The 22389-nt window shown below is 36.5% G+C and overlaps 1 protein-coding gene across 3 annotated transcripts in view; it reads right to left on the minus strand.

Annotated features, from left to right (window-relative positions):
- TENM2 (teneurin transmembrane protein 2) overlaps positions 1 to 22389 on the minus strand; it is a 2391334-nt gene that overhangs the window by 1387415 nt on the left and 981530 nt on the right. The gene's annotated exons all lie outside the window — the stretch shown is intronic.

The raw sequence follows: 22389 nt of genomic DNA on the forward strand, positions 1-22389 counted from the left end.
ACATTTCACTTCATTTAACCTGAAACAAACTCTGCTGTTTACCACCAAAGAATCATATAAGATATAAGAGGAATGGGAACAATAAGCAATCATATTTAGCATCCTTATTACCTTCTTCAGCAGTCACAAAGAACTGAAGTCAGGGAGAGTCACAGGTGGTGAAGAATCCTTAGCTCACCCAAGTCCCAAGGAGCTCTTTGAAATATTGAGTCCTATAATTCAATTATTATTCCATGATGAATTTGATCCTGCAGTCTATTGCTTCCCAGGTCTCTACCTCCATAATTCAGGGGATTTCCATTTACCAATCAAGGTTAGGGTTTCTTAGTTAGGTGTATTTTATATCCTATTAAACACTTTCCACATCAAGTTCAGGCCAACTCTTCCTAGACTACATCAAACACATTCCCTGCTTCTTCTCTTTCATATTCTTACAATATGGTTAAACATATTCTCAGTATTTTCTTCAAATATTCACTCTGACTCATTTATCTAACACATTTTTATTGAGCACTTATTGTGCCAGGCTCTGTTTTCCATGATGTATCTGAGTGACTGGCTGACAAATAAAAGTCCCTGGCCTCATGTGGCTCATGTATTATGATGGATAAAGTATTGAACAAACAAGCAGATTTTGCAATAATAAGTACCATGAGGAAAATAAAAGAGGTTAATATGATGGAGATGATTAGAGAAGGGAGTTACTTTATTTATTTATTTAAAATTTATTTATTTAAATTCAAGTTATTTAGCATACAGTGTACCATTGGTTTCAGGAGTAGGACCCAGTGATTCCTTACTTACATATAACACCCAGTGCTCATCCCAACAAGTACCCTCCTTAATACCTATCACCCATTTAGTCCATCTACCCACCCACGTCCTCTCCAACAACTCTCAGTTTGTTCTCTGTATTTAAGAGTCTCTTATGGTTTGCCTTCCTCTCTGTTTTTATCTTATTTTTCCTTCCCTTCTCCTATGTTCATCTGTTGTGTTTCTTAAATTCCACATGGGTGAAATCATACATTTGTCTTTCTCTGACTAATTTTGCTTACCATGATACACTCTAATTCCATCTACATTGTTGCAAATGGCAAGATTTCATGATTTTGATCACCAAGTAGTATTCCATTTTGTGTGTGTGTGTGTGTGTGTGTGTGTGTGTGTGTGTGCACGCGCATATACATATACCACATCTTTACCTATTCATCAGTTGAAGGACAATGGAGTCCTTTAAGGAAGTTCTGTTTTTAGGCAGGTAAGGGATTTCAGGAACTCAGATGCCTTCAGTTCAAAATAATTAAAGTGCCACAGTGGCTTATTCTAGATGCTTTAATTTTACTATTTAGGAGTTTCTTTTTTTTCCTTTCTGACCTCAGCCACAGCAACTTGTTACTCAGCACATCGCCAGAGGCAAGGGAAACAAAAGCAAAAATGAACTATTGAGACCTCATCAAGATAAAAACCTTCGGCATAGCAAAGGAAACAATCAGCAAAACTAAAAGGCAACCAACAGAATGGGAGAAGATATTTGCAAATGACATATCAGATAAAGGGTTAGTATCCAAAACCTATAAAGAGCTTATCATATTCAATACACACACACACACACACACACACACACACACACACACACACACAAACAAATAATTCAGTGAAGAAATGGGCAAAAGACATGAATAGACACTTTTCCAAAGACGACATCCAGATGGCTAACAGACACATGAAAAAAAAGCTCAACATCACTCATTACAAATACAAATCAAAACCACAATGAGATACCACATCACACCAGCCAAAATGGCTACAATTAACAACTCAGGCAACAACAGATGTTGGCAAGGATGCAGAGAAAGAGGATCTCTTTTGCAATGTTGGTGGGAATGCAAACTGGTGCAGCCACTCTGGAAACCAGTATGGTGGTTCCTCAAAAACTTAAAAATTGAACTACCCTATGACCCAGAAATTGCATTATTAGATATTTATACAAAGGATACAGGTGTGTTGTTCTGAAGGGGCACAGGCACCCCAATGCTGATAGCAGCAGTATCGATGATAGCCAAAGTATGGAAAGAGCCCAAATGTTCGTTGACAGAAGAATGGAAAAAGAAGACATGGTATAAATGTACAATTCAGTATTACTAAGCAATCAAAAAGAATGAAATCTTACCATTTGCAACAACATATATGGACCTAGAGGGTATTATGCCAAGTGAAATTAGTCCGAGAAAGACAAAAATCATATGACATCACTCATATGTGGGATTTAAGATACAAAACAGATGAACATAAGGGAAGGGGAGCAAAATTAATATAAAAACAGGGAGGGGGACAAAACATAAGAGACTCTTAAATATAGAGAACAAAATGAGCATTCTTGGAGGGGTTGTGGGGAGGGGGTGGGCTAAATGGATAAGGGGCATTAGGCAAAACACTTGATGGGATGAGCACTGTGTGTTATACATAGAGGATGAACCACTGGAAACTACTCCTGTCATCATTATTGTACTATATGCTAACTAATTTGGATGTAAATTAAAAAATGAAAAATAAATTTAAATAAAAGGGGAGTTACTTTAAATTGTGTGGAAAGGAAAGGCCACTCTGGTGAAGTGTGGGGTGTGGGGATGGTCTTCTTTCTTTGAAAATCACACATCCTGCTCAATTCTTTCTAGAAGTAATTCCTTTTCTCATACTTTGGAACGAGGAGTCTTCTAGCACATTTATTTGCCACAGCCATTTCCTGATTATTTCACCATTCTTTTCATTGAACAACTCCAGCTCTTTATGCAGCTCACGCTGTTTAACTTTCTTTCTTTCTTTTTTTATATTTGGCCATCAAATTTTGCCTACTTCCATGACATTTCTCTTACATTCTTTGACATCTTAATTCCCTAAATCTTAGATTCTCCATTTTGTACCTTATCCTCCACCTTTAACTTGAATGGATAAATTATTCACACTCATCAAGCAAACAACACCATTATGTATCAGTCCTTTGTTCTTCTCTACTCCAGTGACCTTCAGCTCTACACCACTTGGACATACCATTTGCACACCCATACTACACTTCATTAGTACTCTATGTTGGTAACATTCCACTTGACATTAACCATACTCTTCACTTGGATCTACATAATCATTCATCTCTAAGTCTACTTTTACTCCTTTGATTCGTCTCTGAGTACCAGCTATGTACAGGACAGATGTGAGTTTGAAAACCCCACCTCCATTTACAGCTGAAGGACTTTAGGAAAAAGTTACTTAACTTACCCTAAGACTCCCTTTGCTTTTTGGTAAAACAAGGCTAATATCACATGACTGTGTATGTGTATGCGTGTGTGTGTGTGTGTGTGTGTGTGTATGTATATATAAAGACCTTAGCAATGTGTGTGTGTATATATATATAAAGACCGTAGCAATTCCTTGGCACATGAGAAGTGCTTAATGAATGGTTAGGTCATTATTATTATTCCTGTTCTACCTAGTTTGGTTCTCTGGTAGGTTTTAACTGTTGATTAGTACCATCTTATGCTGCAAAACATTCTGCCAGTGATTGTCACTGGAAATAAAACTCTCTTCCTTTTTCTCTTTAGCTTCCATGTTACTGATTTACAATAACAAAATTCCCTAACTGTGTTGATGGGCTGGAGTTCATACTGACATTAACAAACCTCTCAAATGTTATTTACTGAATCCTTTCCTCATTTCTGACAGTCTACCTCATTTATTGGAGTCCCTATTTCTCTTTTATTAATCACAAAAATTTCTAAATCTCCCTGTTCATTCTCAATAAATGATCTAATCACCCATTTTAGTAATGTATCAGGATGTTAAATTCAGCTCTTCCTGTTGACTTGAATTTTCTGCACAGGTCCTTGGCTGAGAACAACACAATAATTGCCAAATATTCCCCCATTCTAAAGAGAGTTACTAAACCAGCTACACAGAACTTGCAAAAGAGAAGGCTCAAAACCAATTCTGCCAGTAAATCTGAATGCATAAGACAATGAGGTTTAAGAACCATGGGGAAATTTCACTGAGAATAACTGAAATACTATTACATTCTGTCTTTGCTCCTCACATTACACCAAGTAAAAAAAAGACTTTTCAAAATGACCTCAAGGACACTTTAACATATGTCCCAGGGATTCCTGGATATAACAACCTAGTATATAACATATGTCCCTGGAAATATGGAATATATCAAACTAAGGTTAAGCATCTAATTCTTGCTGGGAAAAGTCTGAAAGGAAGAGTTGGTGCATGGAGTGACCTTCACCAGGAACAAAGTGTCCCTCTACCAACAGCTGGAAAAGATATACACTTCCTGGGAAACTAAATGACCCTTAAGATAGAGTGTCAGCCTGAGTTAATCTTAAGAACTTCATGGAGGGATGAAGTAACCCATTAGAGAGGTAGACAATCAGAAGGCCAAAGGATGAGGGTGAAATTCAAGGCAGCCAGCCAGATTAGAGGATTTGCCTGGAGTGTAGAAGTTGCAGTTGGTACCTCCCCATGGGACTTTGGGGAACTCGACAAAAAATTCTCTGTTGAGAAACTTGACAAAAGAGACATCGAGCCTGAAATTATACATCCATCTCAACAGGATAATGACAACTGTTCCAACTACACTAACTAGTTCCTAGAAGAGTAAAAAAATAAATAGGGATTAGGGGAACAGGTGAATAAAGGAGAAGATGAATCCATGTGTCCTCTCCCCTGTAAGCTTCTAAGTCTAAAGTAAGCCTGAGCTGAGAGAGTAGAGGCAATTTCAAATTGAATGTCTTTGGAGATTCAATACTACATTGGTTGGGACTATTCAATTAGCAAAATAAGGCTGTGCTTGGGAACTAAAGAGACCAGAATAGCTGTTGTACTGGACTGAAATTTCATCCAGATTATGAAAGAATGAGTTTAGGGATCCAGTTTAAGAGGAAGTGAGAGAAAGAATAAACTCATTACCTGACTTAAATCAGATCCAGATCATTCAATAAAATGATAACACTAAGACCCTTTAATATGAACCTCTTCAACTTCTCTCCTATTCTTCTTAAAATTTTACTATTTGTTCACTTGTCCTTTCCTTATTTTCTCATGACCTATAAGAAAACTCCTTTCTCCAGTAAGAAAATTAATTTTCACTAACTTCCTCCTCATGGTCCTTATTTATTCTCCATTTTATTTTTCTTTTGAACTTGATACTCCCATATTTTCCATGATACTGCACTCCCTTCACTGCCCAGTGTCATAATTTCTTAATCTCCATTGCTGCTTGTGTTTTGTTTTCCTCCCCATTCTTCATGATCTTTTGTTTTCTTTTTTTCCTTGTGTGTTCTCTCTCTTCCCCCCATATAATATATATAATATAGTACATATAATATATAATATAATACATATAATATAATACAATATATAATGTATATTATAATATATATTATATATGTACATATATTATATACATTATATATGTATATATAACATATATTATATATACATATATTATATATATTGATTATATATATCAATCAATTGATTATATATTAATATAATATATTCAATTCAATATATGACTCCATATAACACTATTATTCTTACAACTTCCATAACTACATTTTCAGCATTGATGTTTTGCTCAAGTCTAAGATGCAGAGTTTCCAAGGCCTGAAAGGTATTTCCATATTTTATTTCTAGAGTATTTTGCTTACTTTGTGTTTCTTTAATGATCCTATTTAAGAGCAGCTCAAATGTCACTTGCTTTGTTAATTTTTCTTCCCTTAAAAGGAAGGAGCACACAAAATTTCATTCTTCCTTATACATAAAAAAGAAGGCTAATTTTTATTTGATTCTCCCATGTGCTAGGATCTCTATGGATACCCATGGTGTATGTATTTTTTATCTCCCAGAGCACATAAAAATACCCTTCTACAATGAAAACTTTCTTGATCACTGCTAAATTGACTGAAATAAAGATTTTGGTAGGACAAGGATGCCTGGGTGGCTCAATCAGTTAAGCATCTAATTCTTGATTTCGACTCAGGTCATGATCTCACAGTTGTGAGATCTAGCCCTGTGTCAGGCTCCACATCATGGGTTGGGATTCTTTTACTCTCTGTCTCTCTGCTCCTCCCCAACTCTCTCTTTCTCTTCCAAAATAAATAAACATTAAAAAAAAGATTTAGGTAAAACAAATGAAGATGACACCTTTGAAAATAGTCTATCAAATCACTTTAAGTTAAAAATGTGAAGGAAGTAGACCCAGAATACATAGAAAGGCAGATACAGGATCTGGGGAAACCTAATTATTCCTTCTATATATCCTTATCTGTTTTCTTGAATATTTATTTTTGAACATTTTTTGCTTCCTCAGAAAAACTGGAAACTCCTTGAGAGTAGAAATTTTACAAATTAAGGAAGCAAAGTTGAACATAAAGAATCCCTGAGTTGGGTTTTGGTCTCAATAACCAGGGTAGTAGGAAAATTCTAAACTTAACTAAGGCAGTAAGGTATGATAATTACCATACCTAAAATGCACAAATAACATGTAACACGAACACAGATATCAAGTATATACACATGTATGTGTTTGTATTTAGACACTTATAGGACTTATTTGCTTAATGAATTTGATTTGGAATCACAAAATGAAAATATTGATAGATATTCCTTCCCAAGTGACTTATTGTAACGAAAAAAAAACCAAAACCTTTTGTATTGTGAAAATGAGCCATGGTCAGCTGCCTGCACTCTCCTGAGTTCTGATTCCTGATTCGTGATCGCTTCCATGACAACCATATTATTTCACCACCAGAATATCTCATAACCAGTTAAGATGAATGGAAATATATGCATGCTCCCCTGAAGTTAATTGTTAAAAAATAAAGGAGAAATAGGGAACTAAAGTTATTACTTTGGTAAGCAAAAATTCTATATGGATAAAGAAGACTTTCCTAAGTCCTCTCCACATGGATCAAATTTTATATGCTATTTATTCTTACTTAGAGGTTGCCTGTAAGCATTCTCTAGTTGTTCCGTAAATGGATGTCTTGCTTCTTTCAGCAGAGTATGATGTCTCACAGTCCTAACACTGTATTTCTTTCTTTGGTTTACTGAGTCCTTGCTATCTGTCAGGCACTGGTATTCACTTTCATTATGTGACTGGATTTCATTTTTACAAAAATCATTTTTAAGACGAGGAGACTGAGGCATCAAACAGTTAAAAAATTAATTCACATTTGATAAGAGAAGTGATTCTCACCATGCCTTACTTTTCTCCTTCTTAGATGTCTCTTTAAAAATTTACTATTCTTTTATTCCTTGTGGTAAACCTGATTATTGTTGCCAATTCATTACCCTTCCCTGTATCCATGTCTTTTGCTGTGTGACTTTGTAGTTCCTCTTTTGAAAGCTCAGTCTTATTTTCTTGCCCCATTTACATTGAGCTTGACTGCGTGACTTACTTTGCAAATGGAATATGGGATAAGTGACAAATGTTTCCAGAGCCCAGTCTTTAAGAAGCACTGGAAGTTTTTACTTGCCCCATCATATCATTCTGCCATCACCATGAGAATGGCATGTTCTAGCTAGCATCCTGAATCAAAGAGGGTGAGAGACACTTACAGCTAATCTTGATGCAGTCAATCACTTTGTACCAAGCCAGACAGTGAGAAAGTTAGGTGAGACAACATCTGCCTAGGTAACACACAAATAAGTAAGCAAGAATAAACTATTAGTTTTATATGTCACTGATTTTTGGCATGGTTTGGTATGCAGCAATGCTGTGGCAATAGCAACTGATACACTTAATGATTGTTCTTTGCACTCATACCTAATTGCCTTCAGCAGATTATATATTCTAGAGTTGTTTACAGCCCTTGTAAAACATTTTGTAACCCTCCAAAGTAACTAATACAATGTCTTACAGGGTGTTAGTGTCCAAACACTGTTGAATGAATAAATGTATATCTTCTTTCCTATTTCCCCAAATGTGCTGCTATGTGAGGCTTGCAAAATATGTAAAATTACATAAATCTCATGTAATCAAAGGCTTATAAGATAAAATAATTTGTACTGGGTTTTCTATTTGTGGTACTTGTCATAGGAAGTTCCTAAAGTTTCCCTATTTAAAAGGTCACTTTTCCAAGAATTGAACTCTTTAAAACACTAGTGTGACCTCTTTAGAAAGGAAATTTTGTATAGTGCAAAGAACCCAGCTTTGATGTTATACATCAGTTTTGTTACTTTTTGGGAATGCCAACATGGGGAAAATCCACTGACCTTTCCAAGCCCAAGTTTCTCATAAAGTAGGGTAGTAGCATTATTCCTCATGGACTTTTTTAATGCAGATTAGAATAAATGATACAGATAAATGTCTACCTTTAATTAAAAAAAAATACTACTTATTGCAAACCTACTATATGTAATAGGTCTTTTACTTAAAGCCAACACAGTATAAACGGGGAACATTATTCCAAAACATCAATTTTACTTGATCTCACCTAATGTATAATATTTTCATGAACTTTACAAAAAAAACCTGCAAGTAGATTTTTTACATACAGGTGTATTTGTGCTTGGTTTTCTTCAGAATTTTGAGTTCCCTTTTATACTTTGTGAGTAATTGGGCTTTGTGAATAATTAGCCTGCAGGATGCCATAACAAATTACTACAGACTGGTTGGATTAAAGAACAGAAATGTATTTTCTCACATTTCCAAAAGTTGGAAGTCCAAGATGAAGGTACCAGTAGGGTTGCTTTATGGTGACACCACTCTCCTAGGCTTTTTGATGTGTCCTCACATGGTCTTTTCTTTATGTGTGCATGTGTGTACATCCACATCCAGAGAGAGAGAAAGAAAAAGAGAGAAACATGGTGTTTCTTTCTCTCTCTCTCTTTTTAAAAAATTATTTTAATGTTTATTTTTGAGAGAGAGAGAGAGCAAGAGAGCGAGAGAGAGCGAGCATGAGCTGGGTAGGGGCAGAGATAGAGGAAGACACAGAATCCAAACCCAGGCTCCGAGCTGCCGGAACAGAGCCCAACGCAGAGCTTGAACTCATTAATTGTAAGATCATGACGTGAGCCAAAGTCGAACACTTAACTGACTGAGCAACCCAGGTGCCCCTATTTATCTTCTTATAAGAACATCATTTCTAACGGATTAAGTCTCGATTTTATGACTTCATTTAAACTTAATTACTTCTTTAAAGACCTTATCCCCAAATACAGTCCTATTGGGGGTTAGGGCTTCAAACTAATACCTTATGAGGTGACACAAGTCAGTCCACAAGAGTAGGGAAAGATGGTTTTTCAAATAAGTCCAGAAATCCTTTGATATTCTCTTTTCAAGAGGTAGAGCTTGGTTCTTCTCATCCTGAATGTAGGCTGGATTTATAACTTACTTCTAATGAATAAAATATGGCAGAAGTAATGGTATGTCATTCCAAGATTATAAAAAGGTTGCAGCTTCAACTTGCATGCTCTATCTCATTTTCATATTATACATATCACCCTCTTGGATCATTTGATACAAGAAGAAGCCAACTGCCATGGAGAGACCCAAATAAAGAACAGTTGTCCTTTAACCAAGACCCAGTGAGGAACTGAAACAATATGAGTGAACTTGAAAGTGGATTCTCCAACCCCAGTCAAACCTTCAGATGACTACAGCCATAGGGAGAGTTGACAACAACCTAATAATTTCTAAGAGTTGATTCAATCACTTCCGGTTTTCTTCTCATTCCTTACAGCAAAATGTCTGAGAAGAAAAATAAAGAGAAAACTATTAAACTCGAAGGAACCCGGATTTGATTGTTTTGAAAATTCTCAGACATTCCAGATGGCTAACGATTATAAAATTAAGAAATGACTTCTCATCAAGGAGCATATACAAACTGTTGTAAGAAAAAACTATTCTAGATACACAGCCAAATGAGTGACTGTACAGTTATTTTATAAGGCCTCAGAAAAAGTTATAGCAGTACATCTAAGTTTCTGTTGGTCAGATAGATAAGAGACCCACTAAAGATATCAATTGTCTCAGAGACCCTCTCAATCAAACAATAGTAGTGCTGGGATCCTAAGAGCATTGCCCATTAGTAGTCTCAGCAGGATGCTAAGGTAGAGAGGGGCTTATTATGAAGTAATTCAGGTGCTGCATTTGTTTACTAGTGTGACCCTCAGTAAGATTCACACCAATAAGATTTTTAAAAGAATTATATATGCAGAAACATTGCCAGCTTGAAATGAAAGGACAGAGAATATATAAAATGAAAAGAGGGCTTCCAAATGAAATAAATGAAAGGAAGTCTGTCGGACCTCCAAAATTCTACTGTCAGAAAGCAGGATGAGAAAACTACCCAAGGACAAACATTCTACATGTCTTGAAAAAGGAAGGAGGAAAGAGAACAAGGAGACCAGATGGTAGAGTTGAAAGCCATGGACAATTATTTCCAAACCTTGAGAACGTATTAGTGAATCTCTAACATTTGTCTAGCTGGATCTCACAATAGCCATGGACCAGTGACATTTTGTGCCTCTTATTTTCACCCATTTGGGTCACATATGCATATACTGGTTATCCTAAGCCTGCCTCATCATTATATGCATCTATGTGTACTATGTGTGTTGGGTGTAGATAGCATATGCCTTTAGTATCATAAGTAGAACAAAACTACTCAAGCAGTCTGTACTTAAGGAACTAAATCCTAAGAGTCTTATCCACACTTGGACTCAATTTAGATGATAAGATTCTGGATTTAGCAGAGGCTGCAGTGGCATGAGATTTCTGGAGGCCTTGAGAGGGCGTGTATATTTTATATGTGATAGGAATACAAATTGCAGACTAAGGAAGACTTGGTGGTTTTACAAATATATCCAGAAATTCTTTGATACTCATCTCTTCAGAAAAAAAAAAGGAGCTTAATTCCTTTTTCCTGGAGTGTGGGCTTATTGGGCTCCTTGAATGTCAGTAGTTTATTTCTAATAAATAAAATACAGCAAGAGTAACAGGTTGTCATTTCCGAGGTTAGGTTATAAAAAGGGCTGTGTCTTCTGTGTTGGATGTTTTTTTCTTGTTCCTCTGCTCTGATGCTTCCTTCTCAGATCACTCATTCTGGGGGAAGCCAACCACTATGAAGAGACTCACGTGATGAGACTTAGTGGCCTCAAGGCCAACAGCCACCATGGAATTGAAGCTTTGCAACAGCCTCACCTCAGCTCAGAAGCAGGATCTTTAGTCTCAGTAGCATCTCAGTGGCTGATGTCTGACTACAATCTCATGAGACATTCTAAGCCAGAGTCACCCAGCTAAGCTCTTCTGGATTCCTGACCCTCAGAAACCATGAGATAATAAATGTCTGCTATTTTAAGCTGCTAAATGTTGGATGTCATTTGTTATGCTTCAAAATATGACTGATACAGAGGAAACCCTTAAACAATCATGTATAGCTAAATCTTACTATACTCCTTCTGTACATAAAAAAGCTGAAGTATCAAAATGTGAATGTATTCTCCCTATCCACATAGCTAATAAATATCAGGATAAAGGTCTAAATTCACATCGTTGTGACTTAGAAAGAAACAAAAAAGATAAATTTTGTATAAACAAAAATAAAATAAACTGAAGCCACAATCCTTTCTAACAATAATGTTTGGGCTGACACAGAAAGTCCAATAATGACATATAAGACTACCATCTGCTTAAGGGGTGGGTAAGGTGGTGGGCAGGCAGGGGAATGTGTAAATCTATATACCACAGGGGCCAGGACATCTGGTAAAAAAAAAGAGGAGAGCCTTTCCTTCTCTATTCCAGCTTTCCCAATTATGTTAATTGTAACAGAACTTGGCTTCCTGGAAATGCAGACCTAGTGAGGCATTTGACACACTGTAAAATTTAAGTTCAAAAGTAAAATTGTTTAATGAATGCACATCCTACTCCTTATTCATTATGCAAAGTCGGGTTGTAGAGTTTTTCAATATGTACTCTAATTCCCTTTAAGAAATGTGATTCCACATTCCTCATATGAGCACAAAGTGGGGGGGAAGACATTCTGCTGGAAGAGGCTTTGGGGTCAGTTAGAAATTCTCAGTTCTGTTTTTAAAAGGAAAATATAATCCCCTTTTCTCAGCTATTGTGTTTTATTCTGTTGAAGGTTGATGGCTGTAAAACACTATACCTCCCCTTCAACTTTTCCAAATAACTTGATTAGACAGAAATAATCTCTTATGCTTTCATGCACAAATTTAGGAGTGACCCAGAACAAACGAGTTTCCTTCCATCACCATAGCAACCAGGACTATGGAAAAATGCCATACTAGGCTATGCAAGTCAGATTTTATTCCTTTGATGTTAATTAACAAATTGCTTTCAGAAAATCAATGAGTTCCCCTGCTCCCCTTTAAATATTTGTGATATATTTTTTAATACTTCCTAAATTGGCAGAGATACAGATGGGAGAGACAGTGAATAGGACAGAGCACTACCTTTTCCTGGTGTAACACATAGATGATTAAGAATGCAAGAGTGCACTTGGCCAAGAGTAGAATCCACTTGGGCCTCTTGGGTATTGAGATGCAAACTTAAATTCATGTTTTCCTACTATACAAGTTTCCTTCCTCTCAGAAAGTGGCGGCTGCTCCCTTTTCAGAAAGAAGAAATATAGAAAAGTTAAACAAAAGAGCTATTGCAAAGAAAAATTGTTGCAGAAACCTGTATTTAGATTCCTCTATTCTCCTCATCTGCTCCTGGAAATGTAAAATTTCTCAAGGGCAATTTAGTGACTTTTACCAAGTCTTTACACACCCTTTCACTCAGAAATTCAACTCCTAGAGGATTGAAGGAGATACTCCAAGAAAGTTACATAAATAAATGTACATGCATATTCTTAACAGTGATGTTTATAAGACATTTTTAAAGTTGAAAAATATTCTGAATGACAATGAGGGATTAAAGTAATTGAAGTGTGTTTTTAGAGAAAATAGGCATTATTAAAGTTTAAGCGGAAAAAGCACGTTAAAAAATATTATTGAGGGGCGCCTAGGTGGCTCAGTCGTTGAGCGTCCAACATCAGCTCAGGTCACTATCTCACTGTCTGTGAGTTTGAGCCCCACATCAGGCTCTGTGCTGACAGCTCAGAGCCTGGAGCCTGCTTTGGATTCTGTGTCTCCCTCTCTCTGCCCCTCCCCTGCTCACACACACTTTCTCTCTCTCTCTCTCAAAATAAATAAAGTATTTAAAAAAAAGATTATTGAGATGATACATTTAAAAGACATTTAGTATCCAAGTCAAAGTTCTAGAAGTTTGCAAACAAATAAACAAACAAAAAACATCCAGTGAGCGGTTTTCTCTTTGTATGTTTTCTGAGGTTTGTATCTGTGTTACTGTATATATGTGGTAGGATATAAAATGATTTTGCAGAAATATATGAAAGACGTAGTTACATGTAATAAGTGTTTTAATTAATACACACCTATCTTTTTTACTAGATAACAAAACTTTATTCAAATATGTAATATCACTGATCCCAAGAAGTCTCTCCAATCTATTCATTGTAATGAGATGTGATACAATTCAAAAAGTGTATACTTCAAATTGGCTTATTAAGTTATTGATAAAGTTATTAAAAACTATCATTTTCAAACATACTGAATCTTACAGAAAAATTGTATCTGTTTATAAGTAACAAAAATAATTCCTTGATAAGATGATGTAAGGGTCAGGAAAAATGCATAAAAGTGAACAGAGTATCTATTTAGCTCCAATATGAAAACTGAAAAATTGTATAAACAAAATCCATGAGGAACAACTATTTTCAAGTTAATTCTGACCAGCATAACCACTTCATTTAAAGGCATCCTGTGAGAAAGACCAATATACAAAACTAACTGAAATATACAAAACTAACGGTGAGAAAGACCAATATACAAAACTAACTAACTAACAGGTGGTCCAGTTGAACAGCTGACTGAGCCAATAGAAGCCTGCTCACCTTCCTCTATGAACAAAGTTTGAAAACCACTTTGGTAGAAAAGAGCTTCTACATTCAGATGGCTAACAGATACATGAAAAGATGCTCAACATCACTCATCATCAGGGAAATACAAATCAAAACCACCATGAGATACCATCTCACCCCTGTCAGAAAGGCTAAAATTAACAACACAGGAAACAATGGATGTTGAGAACCTGGAGAAAGGGAAACCTTCTTACATTGTTGGTGGGAATACAAACTGGTACAGCCACTCTGGAAGACAGTATGGAGGTTCCTCAAAAAAGTTAAAAATAGAACTTCCCTACCACCCAGCAACTGCACTACTAGGTAGTTACCCAAAGGACACAAAAATACTGATTTGAAAGGGCACATGCACTCCAATGTTTATAGCAGCCTTATCAACAACAGCCAAATTATGGAAAGAGCCTAAACTTCCATCGACTGATGAATGGACAAAGAAGATGTGGTACACATATACAATGGAATTACTCAGCCATCAGAAAGAATGATATCTTATCATTTGCAATGATGTGGATCGAGCTAGAGCGTATTATGCTAAGTGAAATAAATCAGAGAAAGACAAATATCATATGATTTCACTCACATGTGGAATTTAAGAACCAAAACAAATGAACACAGGGTAAGGGGGAAAGAAAGAGAAGGAGGCAAACCATAAAAGACTCTTAATGACAGAGAACAAACTGAAGGTTGGGGGAGGAAGGTGGGGAATGGGTATTAAGGAAAGCACTTGTGATGAGCACTGGGTGTTGTATGTAAGTGATGAATCACTAAATTCTAGACTTGCAACAAATATTACAGTATATGTTAACCAGAATTTAAACAAAAACTTTAAAAAAAAGCTTCTATATTTCCACCCCTGTTCATTCCTGCCTTATTCTTATCAGAGAGTTTCGAACTATGTCAGGCTATCGAGGCTCTTGCAACAATAGCAGCAGTCTCTACTGCACTGCACACATAATTAACCACTTTGCACCTGAGTTTCCTTGGCTATAGAAATGAATGGTTGAACTAGATAATTTCTATATATGGCAGGCATTCTCTGAAGTGGCCCCCAGTGAACTACCTCTTGGTTTCCATGTGCTTTGTAAATCCCTCTCTTTGGTTCCAGCTCTTTGAGTGTAGGCTGGACCTAGCAATGTAATGAAAAGAGAAATAAGAAAGATAGGTGGTACTTCTGAGATTATGGTACAAATGCTGTGATCTCTCTTTCTCTCTCTCTCATTCATATTCTCTCTTTCTCATTCATAATCTCTCTCTCTCTCTCCTTCATGCTTTTACTGTCTTAAAAGGAATCTTCCAAGTTGTGAATAGCCCTAGGGAGAAGTCCATATGGCAAGGAACTGATTTTTCTGGCTAAGAGCCAGCAAGAACCAGAGTCCTGCCAATGGCAATGTGAGTGAACGTGGAAGGGATGCTTCCTCCCCTGAAATGAATGAATTCCCAGGCAACACTTTGTAGCCTTCTGAGAGACTGTGAGGAGAGGACCAGCTAAAAGTGCCTGAATTCTCAACCCACAAAAGCTTAAACTAATAAATGCTTGTTGTTTTAAGCAGTACAGTTTGGGGGTAATTTATTACATGGCCATGGACAACTACACATAACAAATAACCGTTCCTTTTATTTCTAAGGTTCTTTTTTTTTAAAAAAACAGGTATTTAATGAGCATTTGTGGTTGTCTATGAATGCAAAGGAAAGCTCAATAATTTAAGGAAAAATTTACTCTGATTTTGAATTTTAATTACCCTTTGGAAAATCCATTATTCTTGGTTTTAATCCTAATCCTTTAGATACTGGAATGAACTATAGATACTGAGCCTGCCTCCGAATCAGACATTCCCCTCTCCTTCTGTCCTTTACAGTATCTGATACAGAAGATGCTGACATTTTGTATTAGGGATCCCATTGCTACTACTGCTGGTGAAGCTGAATTCAGCTTGGAGCAGAAACCATTCTCTTCTCTCGAAAAGTATAAACCCAGAGGCCCTTTAAGAATGAAAGTGATGACTGAGGATATTTTGGCCAAATCAAATTGTGTGAATGTAAAGAGAAGCCATGTTCGTCCAATACTTTGTGTGGCCTAAGCTCATAGTTTGGGCCCAGTGACCATGACTGATTTGGGTCTTTGTGAACTATCAGTCAAAATAAATTCTGTTAATATGCTATTTTTGTATAGTCTCTGATTGTTAGGAGATATTTTATTTTGTAGCCCATTAATTAGATTAATTATTATATGTTACTCCTTCAAGTCCCCGCCCTCACATTGTATAATCTCCTTGAAGAAAAATTCAGTACTTTCTCTACCTTTACAAAATGAAACAATAAGCATTAAAGAGGTATTTAAACTGCAAATGCTATATGAAAGAATAGGATTATTATTTTGTATATTTCCTAGTGCCAATTACTTTGTTACCCTAAGAAGCATTCCATTATTATTTGTTGAATGAAATAATACTCTAATATAAAACACACTATTCTCTCTTCCAAAAATTTCAGTCTCACTCCCACCTGCAAATAAAGTATAACTGTTTCCACCAGTTGTTTTTTTCTTTAGAATCCTAGTTAGAACAACCAACTCTAACATCAAAACAACTCTAGCACATGAGACAAATTTCCTAATAAAACATGTAATAAACAATATCAATTTAACCACACAAAAAATCCCATCTTCTTTTGTGATGTGCCTCTGAGCGCTTTTTCTGTGGACCACACATATAGCTCTACCTGTCCGTTGCATATTAATATTCACATGTGGGGAAAGATGAAAATTCCCTCTATGTAGTTTAATGTGGAACTAGAGGTACCTGCGCAAAGTTAGTTGTCTTTGCTTTTGATCTGTAAGTTTGGAAGACATGAAGACAATTTCCTGGCTTCTGGCTGATAGGCCTGCTCTTTGGAAAAACTGCATGGTGGAAGAGAGTTATGAAGACTCTTGACATCATATGATGGTGTCAGAAAAACAGAAAGTCACATTAGTAGGTGATTATGCTGACAATCAACCAGAGTAACCTAGCACCCACTTTTGATTAGATATTAGATGATGGAATTGACAGACTCAAGATGGATTATGAAGATGTGCAACAGAGTGGCACCACAAATGAGCGAAACTGACATGAATTTCCCTTCTGGAGTGTATTCAGCGATGCCTAATTTTTCTAAAGCTGAAAAGCAAAACCCAGGTATATTACTTAGCATAGCTTCTTCACTATGATAACCTATTTTCTTCCTATTTTCTTATAAGAGAAAACATTAGAGTTTCTAAAAGCAGATACTTAATGAAACAATACATCCTAATACCAAATATGAGATGGGATTTAGAAGATTACTATTTAATTCTCCTTACTTTGGGAGCTTTTTAAATATATATCTATATCTATATCTATCTATATACATATAGATAGATATAGATATATAGATATATAGATATATAGATATATAGATATATAGATATATATATGTATAATTCTTAAACTGTAAGCTGCTATAACGGTTGTTTACAAATCACTTAACTTACTCACATAGGAAGCCAAATATTAAAATGCGTCAAAAAAGAGCAGCCACCAGTCTTTGCTGCATATTAATTCACCTGGGGAAAATTTTCAGAATAGAGATTCCACAGACCATATTGAATGAGAAACTCCAGGGATGAGAGCCAGAAATGTGTATTTCTAAAAGTTGAAGAATTCATTAAAATATATACCTGGGCATCTTGATGGAACAAAAAGGGAATTCAATGCTTGAATCTATGTTTCTGTCCAGAAAACTACTACCTCATTCCTGCCTTCTCTAAAGCCAGTGATTTTTTTTCCCGAAACTATATCTCCATCTTGTAATACACCACCCGCCATCCCCACTTTCTGGAGCATACATGCTCAAAATGATGCTTCCTTCCAAGCACCAGAAAGACTCTGGTTCCTATGGGTTTCTGAGTAATACATGCTCCCAGACATCTGAGACTTGTCTGGATTTGTCTCTGGGAAGGTTCTCTTCTCTTCTGCTAGTATCTTAAAGGAAGAAGTGAAAGGAACTTGTAGGTGAATGGAATCTGCTCCCCAAGTTTATCTGTGATCCATCTGTCATTTGCATCAATTTAGCCTTCTCTGGGGGCTGTTAATCAACAGGCCTGAAAAAAATATTACTTTTTGTCAACAAAAAGTTGTTTCTTTTGTTGAGAGACAATTCTCTGTTTCTGCACGTTTCCTATCAATTTTTATTCTATCGTTTTCAAGGATGTTTATATAGCAAAGAAAATTAGAAGACAGAGATGCTGTCTCTCTCTGGGGCAGAAGGCAGATTTGTTTCCTGACTAGGATAATGAAGATAACATCTTCCTTTGGGCAAAGGTTGAGAAGGCCCAGCGCTTTATAAAACTGGGGGTTTTCTAAGCTTTGGACTCCTCAGCTGTGGTAAAGTCCACTGTGTGGGCAACATCCACCCTGGCCACTCCACACTGCCCTTGGGGTCAAGGGGACCCAGTGAGAATATCAAATTCAGGATTCTTGCTGTATCCCATGAGTAATACACTTTTTTTTTTTCCTGAGCCATAAGTCTTGTGTGACAGTACCCATGGAATAGTAGCTGACTAACTTGTTAATAAATTAGGACTAAATTATAAGCCCTTCACACTCCTTTAGAATACCAATTAAGTCCCTGGACGCTACTGGACACCATGTCACTGAGTCCCAGTTCTACCTCTTACTAACTATATATCTTACTAACTACACTGCATACTAGCTAAGTCACTAACATTGGGACTTACTAGCTATGCCACTGACTAGCTAAGGGAGTTTGGCGGTAACCATAGCAATGATAATAACAAACACAATTATAACAGTGACATTAATAATAGTTAATGTTTGTTAATTTTATTCTAGATACTATGTGCAGTATTTTAAAGATCTTAGCTCATTCAATCACCGATGCCATGTAAAAAAAGGAATATCAATTGCTATCACAATTCTTTCTCACAGCATTATTGTGAAGATCAAAAGGAAATATTGATAGTAAAACACATTGGGAGCTGTAAACACAAATTCAAAAGTAAATCTATTTTCTTCTCTTTATTCACCTGGATCTCACGCTGGGCCCTTTTATCTCCTTCTTTGCACTTACCCTGTCGTCTGTCTGTAATGCTTTTCCCTTCTTCTTCTGCAGGCTCTTCTTCACCCTTCATGATTCAGCTCAAAAAAGGATTTTAAGGGGAACAGATTTTCTCCTCTAAACATGTTTCGTTCTTAAGCCAAAATATAACTCCTTTTGGCTTCTTGGGTGAGGAAAGTGTTCACCCTTCTTTCCAACCCCATTTCTCACTTATGTTCATGGGAGGCAGAGTGACAAGTTTTGCGGTAAGAGGAAAAGCGCTCTTGCACATTCGTTTTCCTCTTTGAGGCTGTCTCTGAAACTAGCCGTCTGGAGGCCCACACAGATTTGAGACATCGAGGGAGCTCTACCCTAGCTGAGGGAGCTGGCAGTGGCCTGGCTCCTCTGCCAAAGACCAGGGGAATAAGCAGATCATCTGGGCTTGCCAGGGGGGCTGAGGGACTGCAAAGGAGCCCATGGCGGGCCTCTGTCGTAGTCACATCTCCAATCCCACTTTCCTGTAATGAAGCTGGCTACTTTATTGCTGTCACACTCTTATACTCATTTGTCAATTGCTTTGGAAGCCAAAGGGGAGGAGGCAGTGAATAATAGGCATGTCCTGAAAAAATGCACACCAGCCTCCCTTACCTCTTCCAGCAATATTCTTAGAGAACAATAGGGCACTGATTTTCCTGTTTACCTGCTGTTTTGTGGTACAACTGAGCCAGAGATGGAACCAATTAGTGCCTGTATCTTTGTATCTAGCAGTGTTTGTTACACAGTACACAGTACTGTGTATTGAGTACTTTGTATTGAGCATGTAGCAGGCACTCAGTAAAGGGAAGAATGCAACAAACTCCCAGAGGTTCTCTGAGCATCTTCTTGGTTTGCCATTGCAGCACTAACATTTAAATCTTTGCCCCATTCCAGAGAACATATAATACTTGATAGATCTGCACCAAAAACAGAGCAAGAAGATCACATTTCACTGGGGAGATTCAATGTGTTTTTTTTCCCTGTGTTCCTCTTCTACAAATGGCAAGTTATCAGTGTGAGATTTCAGAATGTCAAACAGTCATTGGCTTCTAAGCCATGCCAGAATATTCTAAAAAATGAAAACCAATTTCTTACCAGTGATATTTCACTTTATGATACCAAAAGATTTCTTAGTCAAAAAAAAAAAAAACAAAAAACAAAAAAACATATGGCAATGAAGAGTAATTCTTATCTCTCCAAGAATACCATTGCCTATTAAAACAATGAAGAGATAGACAAAAGAGGGCACACTTCAAAATTCTCCTGACTCTTTGTGTCGATTACATGCTCTGCCTTTCTGGTCTCTACCCTGTAAGACTAGATCTACATCCTTACATATGTTACTGAAAATATGGAAGTGGGTGCTGGTGTGCTCAGGGCTCAACACTAAGCATTTGTCCTTGAATGTGGAAACTTAAAACTGAGCCCTTAAGTCCTAAGGCAATCTGAGATTACAGTTTCCAAAATACACTTTGAGAGTGGAAATCTTAATTTTTAACTACTGTTTATTGAATGTTACTACATGGTAGGTGTTTTATGCATAGCATCTCATTTAACCTTCATAACCACCCTATGAGGGCGATAATATTATTACCAGTTTACAGATAGAGAAATTTTGATAGAGGAGTTTTGATAACTGGCTCAAGTAAAAAGGTCCACAGAAGGACCAGGATTAAAACCTTTATCTTGTTGATCCCCAAGGTTAACCTTCCTCTCTCTGGCTAATTTCTTTAAGAATGATCTATCTCATGTGCAACTTTTCAAGAATTCATATTGGTAAATGCTTTGAACTAGTTAGTTGAGAAACTGAAATTCAACTCATAGTTCAAGTTGCACCAGTAATTTGTACTATGTATCCACAGAAGGGAGATCCCATAGGACAGCAGATAAATGTATAGATTCTGTGAATTTACAGCCCTGGGTTTGAATGATGTAGAGCAAGTAACTTTCTTTCAAGAAACTGTAAATGACAACAGTATTTTATTTTTAGGGTTTTTGTGATTATCAATGGCAATGAAGTGTTTAGAAAAATGATTGGCCCTCAGAAAGTTGTCAGTATATGTTAGAAATTAAACTGTATGGTTTAAATGAAGAAATCCCATTGTAATTCTGATGGGTTTTTAGATGAACTCTCCTATGGATGCATTTTTTTAAACAATATCTGACCCGGTAAAATACATTATACTGAAAGTTATAAAAGAGAAACCAAGAGCTTTACGGAAATTTATATAGACTAAAAGTCCTTTTTAAGCATATCTATTTTCCTGAATGCTACATTGATACATAGAGAAATTATAATGTCCAAGCTCATGACTTCCCAAATGGTGGCATTGGAATATTCGTATGAACTCTAGAAAGTGTAACTAGAATTGTAACTTGAAGACAGATCAGCTCCTAACCTTGTTGATCAGCTGCTACTGAGGTTTGAAAGTGGCCATGGAGAAAGAGAAAAATATCTCTTAAGGTCTCAAAAAAAAAATCCTAACACATGGAGACTAGCACACTTGTTATTCCACCAGATTTCTCCACACCTGCATGCATATAACACATCATTTTAAAAATTCACTAACAACATTTGAAATTGGATTCATTTTAACTTGGAAAAAAAATACCAAGAAAACTGCTAGTTATCAGTAGCCAAAAAGGAAGACTCTTCCATACAAGGAACAATTTCTGGATTTCTGTAAAAGCTAATTTTGTCCTTCTTCTTCTTTTATTTATATTACAGATATTTTGCAAGTTCCATAAGATTCCATCCCACACAAGACAGTGAATCTATGTGTCACAGAAGACTGAATTTCCTTGGTATTTCACAGTTACCGAAACACCTGTGCTAAATACTTTTCTGTGTATCAGCTGTGAAAACTCACTGTTTCAATAGCCCTCCAAATTTTTCATTTATTCCCCATGGTGGGGGATTCTGGGTGTCTCATAATGGGTTATTGTTAAATGCTTGGAAGAATAGTGGTTCAAGGGCTTTATAATGGATTTTTTATTAAGCACTAGCAAATTTCACCTACACTCCTTATAGACACTCACTTCTACCTCTTCTGAGATGCCGCCTTATCTGGAAATTAATTAAGCAGAAACTAGATGGGCACAAATACCATAGCATTCTGAAGCTTAATTAGCAAATGCTTTTTAACTTCACAACAGGTCTTAGCCTTGTTGGCTACTTTGTTTCTTAAGAGAGGAGAAAGCCAAGCGGTATTATTCTTTGCTTCCTTTCAGAGAGGAAACAAGCATGAAAATTTAAAAATAGATCAAG

The sequence above is a fragment of the Felis catus genome, chromosome A1, assembly GCF_018350175.1.
Source record: "Felis catus isolate Fca126 chromosome A1, F.catus_Fca126_mat1.0, whole genome shotgun sequence".
NCBI classification, from domain to species: domain Eukaryota; kingdom Metazoa; phylum Chordata; class Mammalia; order Carnivora; family Felidae; genus Felis; species Felis catus.